This window comes from Neovison vison, chromosome 11 (genome assembly GCF_020171115.1).
Source record: "Neovison vison isolate M4711 chromosome 11, ASM_NN_V1, whole genome shotgun sequence".
In the NCBI taxonomy this organism is placed as follows: Eukaryota; Metazoa; Chordata; class Mammalia; order Carnivora; family Mustelidae; genus Neogale; species Neogale vison.
This window is the reverse complement of record NC_058101.1, coordinates 144,429,153-144,439,978: the sequence shown is the minus strand read 5'-3', so window position 1 is coordinate 144,439,978 and position 10,826 is coordinate 144,429,153. Positions and strand designations below refer to the sequence as shown.

Below are 10,826 nucleotides of genomic sequence, written 5' to 3'. Positions count from 1 at the left end.
TCTTCGAGTTTTCTTTTATATTAAGTTATGTAAGTTCCTAAATATTTTGATATTAATCCCTCATTGGTGTTCTGATTTGCAGATACTTTTCCCATTCAGTTGTTGACTTTTTATTTTGTTGATGATTTATTTTGCTGTACAAATGTTTTTTAAATAAATTAATATGTATTTAGTTATTTTGCTTTTGTTGCCCTTGCCTGAGGAGATTGGTTCAAAAAATATTACTTAGACCAATGTCAAAGTGCTTACTCTTCATGTTTTTTTGTTGTAGGAGTTTTACCGTTTCAGGTGTTATATTCAAGTCTTTATTACCTTTTGAATTTATTTCTGTATATACTATAATATAGTGACCCAGTTTCTTTCTTTTGCACATAGCTGTCCAGTTTCTGTAATACCATTTGTTAAACAGACTGTCTTTTCCTCATTATATAGTTTTGCCTCCTTTGTCATAGATTAATTGACCATATATGAATGGGTTTGTTCTTGGACTATCTATTCTAATCCATTGACCTATTTGTCTATTGTCATGACTATACCATATTGTTTTGATAACTATAGTTTGAAGTATAGTTTGAGATCAGGGAACATGATACCTCTAGCTCTGTTCTTCTCAAGATTGTTTTGGCTATTCTGGTTTTTTTGTCGTTCTATACAAATTTTAGGGTTATTTGTTCCAGTTCTGTGAAAAATGCCATTGGTATTTTGATGAGGATTACACTGAATCTGTAGATTACTTTTGATAGTATGATATCTTAACAATATTAATTTTTCATGGGTGGCTGGGTGGCTCAGTGGGTTAAAGCCTCTGCCTTCGGCTCAGACCATGATCCCAGAGTGCTAGGATCGAGCCCCACATCAGGCTCTCTGCTCAGCAGAGATTCTGCTTCCCCCTCGATCTCTCTGCTTGCCTCTCTGCCTACTTCTGATCTCTGTCAGGTAGATAAATAAATAAAATCTTTTAAAAAAAACCAAAAAACCCAATATTAATTCTTCCAATTCATAAACATGTTATATTTGTGTTGTCTTCAGTTTTTTCCATCAGCCTTATAGTTTTCAGGATATAGGTTCCCTTTTGGTTAAATTTATTCCTAGGTATTTTAATATCTTTGTATCATTTATAAATGGGATCGTTTTCTTAATTTCCTTTTCTGACAGCTCATTATTAGTGTATGTAAATCCAACTGATTTCTATATGTTAATTTCATATCCTGGAACTTTACAGAATTTATTTATTTTTTTAGTTGTAATAATTTTTTAGTAAAGACTTCAGGGTTTTCTATATATGATATCATGTGATGGTTTTACTTTTCCTTTCCAATTTGGATGATTTTATTTCTCTTCTATTGCCTAAATCCCTGGCTAAGATTTCCAATACTATGTTAATAAAAGTGGCAAGGATAGGCATTTTCGTCCTGTTCCTGATCTTAGGAAAAAAGCTTTCAAGTGTGTCACCATTGAGTATCATGTTGGCTCTGGATTTGTTATATATGGCTTTCATCATGTTGTGGTACAGTTCTTCACCAAAATTTTTGAGACTTTTTAGCATTAAATGGATGTTGAATTTTTTCAAACTTCTTTTCTGTAACTTGAGATTTTTATCCTTTGTTTGGTTAATGTGGTGTATCATATTGACTGATTTGTGGATGTTGAAACATCATTGCATCCTGGGGATAAATACCATTTAATCATGGTGTATAATACTTCTACTATATTGTTGAACTTAATTTGCTAATGTTTGGTCAAGTGTTTTGCATCTATATTGGCCTGTATTCTTTTTTTTTTTTTTTTTTTTTCTTGGTGTCGGTATGGTTTTGGTATCAGTGTGATGCTGACCTCATAAAATGAGTTTGGAGTTTCTTCCTCTTTGAGTTTTTGGAATAATTAGAGAAGAATAGGTACAAATTCTTCTTTAAATGATTTGTAAAATTCATCTGTGAAGTCATGTGGTCTTGGACTTTTTAATTTTGGGGTGTTTTTAAATTAGTGATTCAATTTAATTGCTTCTGTGTAGCTGATTCAGATTTTTTATTTCATTGTGATTCAGTATTAGAGGGAAATTTATCCATTTTTTTCTCTATTTTCTAATTTCTTGTCATATAATTGTTCATAATGCTCTTTTATGAGATTTTGTATTTCTGTGATATTAGTTGTAACTTCTCTCATGCCTGATTTTATTTATTTGGGTCCTCTTTTTTTTTTTCCTTGATGATTATGGCTATGGACTTATTGATTTTATTTATCTTTTCAAAGAATGAGCATTTACTTTTATTGATCTTTTTAAAATTTTTTAGTCTGTATTTTATTTAATTCCACTTTGATATTTATTATTTCCATCATTCTACTAACTTTGGGTTTTATTCTTCTTTCTCTAATTCCTTTAAGTATAGTTAGATTGTTGATTTAAGATTTTTCTTGCTTCTTAGGGTAGGCCTGCATTACTGTACACTTCCCTCATAGGCCTACTTTTGCTATGCTCCATAGATTTTGGAATATTGTTTCCATTTTTATTTGTCTCCATTTATTTTTTTAATCTTCTCTTTGATTAAACTCTGGTTGTTTAGTGACAAGTTGTTTATTTTCCATATATTTGTGTTTTTTCCAGTTTCTATCTTTTAATTGATTTCTAGTTTCATATCATTGTGGTCAGAAAAAGTGAACGATTAATCTTCTTAAATTCATTGGGCTTATTTTGCAGTCTAACACATGATCTATATTGTACTCTTAAAAAGAATGTGTATTCTAGGGTACACAGATCTATACAGTCTGTATATATCTGTTAAGTTTCTCTGGTGTAATGTGTTATTCACATTTCCTTATTGGTTTTCTATCTGAATGATCTATCCATTAACAAGTCAGGTGTTAAGGTCCCTACTGTTATTGTAAAACTGTCAGTTTCTCCCTTTATGTCTACTAATATTTGCTTTATATATTTAGGTGTTACCATGGTGGGTGCATAAATATTTATAATTTTGTGGTTTTTTTGTTGGCTCAATCCCTTCATCATTGTGTAAATCTTTCAAATTTCTCTTTTTTTATAAGTTTACTTTGTTTGATATAAATATTGCTACCACAGTTTTTTTTTTACTCTTTCATTTGTATGAAATATCCTTTTCTATCCCTTCACTTTTAGTTTATATGTGTTCTGAGGTCTGAAGTGAGTCTCCTATAGATAACATATAGATGGGTTTTTAAATTTTAACCCACTGAGCCACCCAGGCGCCCCCTAGGGTTTTTAAATTTTAATCCATTCAGTTACCTTATGTCTTTTGATTAGAGCATTTAGACCATTTACATTTAAAGTAATTGTTGATAGATATAGACCTACTGACATTTTGTTGATTGTTTTCTTGTTGTTTTTGTAGTTCTTCTCTATTTTTCTTCTTATCTTGCTCTCTTTCTTTGCGATTGATGACTTTCTTTAGTGTTATGCTTGAATTCCTTTCTCTTTCTATTTTGTGTACCTATTATAGATTTTTGGTTTATGGTTGCCATGAGGTTCAAATATAACATTCTGTGAATCTGTATTAAGTTGATAACTGCTTAAGTTTGAACTTATTCTAAAAACACTGTTTTTTTTTCTTATCCCCTTCAATTTTTTTTGTATATGATGTCATATTTATATAATTTTGTGTATCCTAACCTAATTTCTAAGATATAATTGATTTTACTATTTTTGTTTTTTAACCTCCATTTTAGCTTTTTAAAAAGATATATATATATATCTTTTTAAAAAATATATATCTTACTAAAATAAATAAATAAATAAATATGTAAATATATATCTCATATATATTTAGTAAGAGAGCAGTTGAGCAGGGGGAGGTGGCAGAGGGAGAGGGAAAGAGAGAGGATGACTATAAGACTCTGCTGAGTGCAGAATATGACACAGGACTTGATCTCATGATTTTGAAATCATGACCTGAGCCAAAATCAAGAGTCAGATGCTCAACTGATTGAGCCATTCAGACTCCCCAACATTTATACTACCTCTACAAGTGATTGATCTATTCCTTTCACTATAGGTTTGCTTTTATCAGTGAATTTTTTTACTTTCATAATTTTATTTACTTTTAGCTATCATCTATTCTTTTTTTGTTGTTTAAAGAAGTCTCATTTGACATTTCTTACAAGGTTGGGTTAGTGATTATGAACTCATTTAACTTTTGTTCATCTGAAACTTTATCTCTCCTTCAGTTCTGAATGATAACCTTGCTAAATAGAGTATACTTGGTTGTAGATTTTTTTCTTTTAGCAACTTGAATATGTCATGCCACTGTCTCTGACCTGCAGGATTTCTAATGAATATTCAGCTGAGAGCCTATGGGGTTTCCCTGCTATGTAACTAGTTGCTTTTATCTTGCTTCTTTTAAAGTTCTCTCTTTGTCTTTAATTTTTGACATTTTAATTGTTATGTGTCCTAGTGTTGGATTTCTTTGAGTTCATCTTGTTTGGAATTCTCTGTGCTTCCTGAACCTGGGTGTCTATTTCCTTCTCCAGTTTAGGAAATTTTTCATCTGTTATTTTTTCAAATAAGTTTTCTGCCCCTTTCTCTCTCTTCTTCTGGCATCCCTATAATGCAAATATTAGAATGATCAATGTTGGCCTTGAGGTCCCTTAACCCATCCTCAATTTTTAGTTCTTTTTCCTTTTAATTGTTCAGCTTGGGTACTTTCTACTACCCTGTATTCCAGATCACTGGTTCTTTATTGCAGAATAATCTAATCAGCTATTGATTCCTTCCAGAGTATTTTTTCATTCCAGTTATTATATTCATCATTTCTGATTTTTTATATATATCCTATTTCTTTGTTGAAGTTGTTTCTGAGTTCATAAACTCTTCTCTCAAATTCAGTGAGTATCTTTATGACTCTTATTTTGAACTCTTTCAGTTAGTTCTTTTTCTAAAGTTTCATTATATTCTTTCATTTGAATCACTTTTCTCTTTTTCTTCATTTTGACTTCTAGTGTTAGTTTCTATGAATTAAGTAAACCATTTAGCACTTCCAGTCTTGAAGGAGTGGCTTTATGTAGGAAGCCCCTGTGTGGACTATATGTGCCTTGAGTCTTTGGCTAGCTGATTAGAGTTGGAGTAATTGGGAGCTAGGCACTCTGCACCACTGGGCACTCTGCACCAGGGCCATTCTGATGGGATGGATGGAGCAGAAATGAGTAAGGCTAGGTGATACTGGGGTCCTCTGCAGTGAGGACACCCAAGTGGGATAGATGGTGTTGAGGCAGGCATGCTCCAGGACATTTCAAGCAGGGGCCACTTTGGTGGGATGGCTAGAGCTGGATTGGGCATGGTCTCATGTCCAGTGAGTATCCTAGAGGGTACTGGAGTGCTTTATATCTGGGTCACCTTGGCAAAATAGCTGAGCCTGTAGTGGGTGGAGGTTGTGTGTGTCCTGATGTGTGCCATGACAGCCATGGAGGGACAGCTAGAGCTGAGGCAGTCACAGGTGTGGGGTGTATTGGGAGGCTAGCTGGAGCTGGTATGGCTAGGGACTCTGCTCCTATCTATGCTGTCAAGGTGGAGGGGATATGTAAACAAGGCATTCTCCAGCACCTATGACCCAGAAGAGAGTTTCAGCAGTTTCATTACTGTTAAGTGAATGCTATAGGGTTATTAAATAGGTTTTGTTCACTTATAATCTAGTTTCACTTTAAACCACTATGTTATTTTGTCTGTTTGTTTCTGTTGTGTTCCAGGTCAAGTGAAAATGTATGTGGACCCCTCAGTGCTATCCCTTCCTACTGCAGTTTGTAGAATCATAGATGGGCTTCCTATTGTTACTATGTCTCTGTTGTTGTTCTCTATGTGGTCCCTCTCACCTTTTTTGTGCAAAAGCTGTTCAATTGACCCTCAGTTCTTCTTCAGGAGGTTTACTGTATATGAAGATTTAATGTAGGGTGCCTGGGGGGCTCAGTCAGTTAAGTGTCTGCCTTTGGCTCAGGTCATGATCCTGGGGTCCTGGGATTGAGCCCCACATCAGACTCTCTGCTCAGAGGGAGCCTGATTCTCCCTCTGTTTGCCTCTCTGCTTACTTGTCTTTTTCTCTGTGTCAAATAAATAAATAAAATCTTAAAAAAAAAATGACTTGGTATGTCTGTGGGAAGAAGTGAGTTCAGGGTCTTTTTTATGATGTCATTTTGGGTCTGCCTTCAATACCCACATTTTTTGAGCTAAGAAATGACAACCTTGAGCTTTGAGTCAATGGTGAACTAGGATTTTAAGTTTTTTCTGGCAGAGCCTGGTCTTTCTCAGAACCTTCACTAAATCTGCCATACCTTTTGATGGTCGTTTCCAGTGTACTAGGCATGTACTGTGCACTTTAAATACATTAGTTCATTTAATCCTTAAAATACACCTGAGTTAGATTTCATAATTATCCCCATTTTTATAGATGAGAAAACTAAGGCATAGAGAGAATAAATAACTACCTCAAAGTCATTGAGAAAGTAAATAGCAGAGGTAGGCTTTGAATTCAGGCATTCTGACTTCAGATACTGTGCCCTTAACTACTTTGAGAGATGAAGCATTTTAGGGGCAGAATGATTCTGGGAAATTTCTTCTCTTACCAATTTTTTTTAATAGTTTTCTTGAATAAGAATAGGCTTCCAAAGTGAGTCTTTGAAGTCCAGAGGACATCCCATGGATAAGTGTTGAGATTGTTCCAAAACACTAAATGTAGTATATTAGCTTAAGATGGTAATTTATTCTTGGGTAGCTGGGATATACACCAAGTAATTTAAGGGATGAGTGCATGGAAAACCTTGAGCAGAATTTTTTCCCGAGTGTGCATAGCTTCTCTGAGTGCAGACAGCCATGGTTAAAAATTGGGATATTATTTGAGGATAGTAGCACAATATTACTTCATGGAAACTATATTCATGTTGTCCTGTGTTTCATGTGTTGCTAGCCTCTGGGATGTTGTAGAAGATATTTTGTGAGACATATGAAAACACACTAACATTTTGAGGGAGTAATGAAATATGTATGAATGTGTGTAAATATGAATAAGTACTTATTATGATTTATTCAAAAGGAAAATACTAAGAGAAGTAGGATAATACCTAACTTTTGCAAGTGAATTTCACATTATCTCACCTAACCTTATTTATAGACAAGGAAGGTAAGCCTTACAGAGATTAACTTTCTCAAGGTCCAGATATGATAAGAGCAGAACTGGATTTGAAATCAAGTTTGTCTGATAGCAAAGTCCTTGATCTTTACCCATCACTGTGTGTGTGTGTGTGTGTGTGTCCATTTGAGAAGTAGAAAGAATGTGCTGAGTAGAATATAAGGAAATGGTTTCTTTTTGTAGTTCTAGTAAAAGCTGAGTGGTGCTACTTTTATACATACATTATAGAGGTCATTTGGTTAAGAGATGTTATTGAGAATATGTGTTATTAGAATTATATGAAAGATTCTGCTAAAAACAGAAGATATAAAGAGCAAATGGTCAGCTCTACCTTATGCCACTTGTGGTTGAAAATGTCTTTATATTACCTATTGATTTCTTGTTCAATGTTTCCTTCCTGCTTTTTTTTTTTTTTTGAATATCAGCTCATTTAATTATACTAAGACCATTTTCTTCTTCCAAATTCAAGTGATAATAGTCCTACACCAAAGAGCTCTCCGTGGGAACTAAATGTTAGAGAAAATTGTAAGAAATATTTTAATAAATAACAAAAGGCATGGTTACTGATGATATAAGTCGGGCAGGAGTGAGGAGACATGAGGAGTGCAATGTTTTTCAAAAAAGAAAACCTTCTTTTTCCAGATCCCTTTGTGACTGGGTGACAGCAAAGATGCTGAATCATCACTTAGGAGACACACACTAAGATTATACAACACGCTAAAAAAACTCACTGCTGCTATTAGGACTAATTGTCAAAATAATGATTGCAACTTTGGACAAATTGTCTTCACAAAGAAAGAAGAGATTATCCGGACTCCAGTAAGATCATTGATATAAAATACTTTCCTAAGGAAGGTGGAATTTCTGTTGATTTTTATTATGAATGGCTATGAGGCTTAGGGTTGAACCTGTGGCCATAGATTATAACCCACCCAGCTGTAGGTCAACATAGGTTTAGAATCAAAAATTTCTCTTTTCTTACTTGGCACATCCATCAGAAGATTCCTATAAGTTACATATTACTGAATGCCTTTCTTGGAAAAGGAAGTGTTAACTTTCCCTACTCCTCTCCGTACATATACCACAACCTTATTTAGTTCAAGAGTGCATAATCAGAGAATAACTAAACTGGGAGTACAGTAGTCCCACCTCATCTGCTGTTTCACTTTCTACAGTTTCAGTTACTTGGAGTCAATTGTGTTTCAGAAGCAGATGATCCTCCTTCAGACATAGTATCAGAGGGTCAGCAGTAGCTTAATGCTATGTCATTATGCCTGCCTCATTTATCTTACTTTGTCTCATTACATAGTCATTTTTATCATCTCACATCATTGCAGGAAGATGAGTGTAGTACAATAAGATATTTTGAGAGAGAAAGGCCACATTCACATAACTTCTATTACAGTATATTGTTATAATTGTTGCATTTTATTATTGTTGTTAATTTCTTACTGTGCCTAATTTATAATTTAAACTTTATCATAGGTATGCATGTGTAGGAAAAACATAGTATATGTAGGGTTTTGTACTTCTCCATATCAGACATTTACTGGGGGTCTTGGAACATATTCCCCAGGGAAAAGGGATTGCTACTATAATAAGTCATTATCAATGTGATAGGGTAGTGATGAGTACACATTGAGTGTTCAATAAATCTCAACAGCCGGTCAATAAAAATAGGAGGGACAGTAATTAAGATGGATCTCCACTTTGGAAGAGGTAACTGGAGATGGAGGAAAGGTGATAAAGAGTTATGCTGCCCCCAGGAGTCAGTTAAGCCCTTCTATTCCTTGGAAATCCTCATGAAACATGGACCTCCCTTTATAAGAAATACCATGACATTAAGGAAATACATACTTCAGGTATGACAAATTGTGATAGCTCAGATTAAGGGCAAAATATGTGAGTGACTTAAAGCAAAAAAATCCCAAAAAACAAAACAACAACAAAAAAACAACTGTGGCAAGGCTGCTAGGAAAGCCTTAAAATTCTCAAGAAAGAAGCATAATGCATGAATAAAGAATGAATTTAAAAACGAAGTCTGAGAATCAGAAGGCTATGTCTGCTTCAGTGAAGCTCGGACTCTACATCTAACTTTAGTTTCCTTGTCTATAAAAGGTGAAGGGGGTAGGCTAGGGTAGTGCCAAGGCTGCTGTCTTAAAGTCCCATGGTTCTAAGCTTGAGTAATTTCAGAATCTACACAAAACTGACACATTGAGGGGAAGATGAGAAGAGCTCTTTTGGAGAAGAGGGATTGAGAGGGGTGCAGGGAAGAGGGCAGGGCAGGCAGGAGAGACATTCCTGACTATGAAGACAAAGCCTTCACTCACCATTCATTACCAACTCTGCTCAGTGCTGGAGGTATCCTAGAATGAATATATCACCATGGCTACCGAAATTGGTTCTCTTCCCTGTTTTTTCCATATGCCAAGTTTCCAACACCAAGTGCCTCCACAACTATTGTATAAGCGACCTGATTTTGCACAGCAGTAAGGAATGCAACAGCTTATCTTTGATGCAAAATGGATGAGTAAAGAAGTAAACTGAAAACCATAGACTATAATCCATCTGTAATTAAGTACTTGGAGAATAGAATATGGCAAAGAGACCAGAGAGATATGTGGGCAATTCAGCCTGCTGCAGGTTATTACAATGATATAGTCCCATATATAGGGATGTTGAATAATCCTATGAATGCAGTAACAACAAAATTTGTTCAAACATTAACAAATAAAGTGTCTGGTATTTGTTGTTAGGTAGACTCGAGAAGGAAGACTGTTGGTCACTGGAGCTTCTAGTGGAGAATTCACCTTGTGGAATGTTCCCAACTTCAATTTTGAAACAATATTACAGGCTCATGATAGTCCAGTGAGGACCATGACTTGATCACATAATGATATGTATATATTGACAGCAAATCATGGAGAATATGTGAAATAGTGTCAGTCAAATGTGAACGAGGTCAAGATGTTCAGGAACATAAGGAGGCAATTAGAGAGGCCAGGTTTATACACAATATACCATTTTCTGTAGTCCCTATTGTCATGGTTAAATTATTCTCTAAGTATTCTGGGTGCAGAGATGCATGGGTTCTGTGAGATTCTGGGATACTTTCTGCACCCTATAAACACAATATTTTTCTTTGCTTTCACACACTCACCATTTTGCTGGCAGTCTTCAGAAGTACTGTTGTCCTGGTACCAGTCTTCACAGTATATTAGAGATGTATTGTCTGCAGCATTTTGCACAGGTTTTCTCTTCTCATTTATGGTTAATAATATGTGTACATTATTCCTTTTTATTAGCTACTGTGTAAGACAAGAATCATTCATTCTGAATAAAGAACTTAGCCTTTAATTATACAACTGGAAAAAAAAAAAAAACCAACAACCTGACATATTATCCTTGATCCCCAGTAAAATGTTAGGTTGCTTGCCTCATCACAACATCCCACTGCCTGTTCTATAACCACTTCTCAAGGAACATAATATACTCTGGCAGTATCATTTTGTTTTAAGGATGTTCTTTGGGGGTAAATTTGCATTTTGATATAATTTAGAGCATATGAAAAGGATCTCCAATGATGCTCTTCCCAGATTCACCAGTTATTTACATTTGGCTTCATTTGCTTAGTTATTCTCTGCATGGGCATATATGTATGTGTCATATAATATATATACTTAT

General features: G+C 34.7%; 1 pseudogene; it reads left to right on the top strand.

Annotated features, from left to right (window-relative positions):
- The first annotated feature begins 9,527 nt into the window (after positions 1-9,527).
- Positions 9,528-10,499, top strand: LOC122919148 (annotated as a pseudogene).
- Positions 10,500-10,826: the final 327 nt, after the last annotated feature.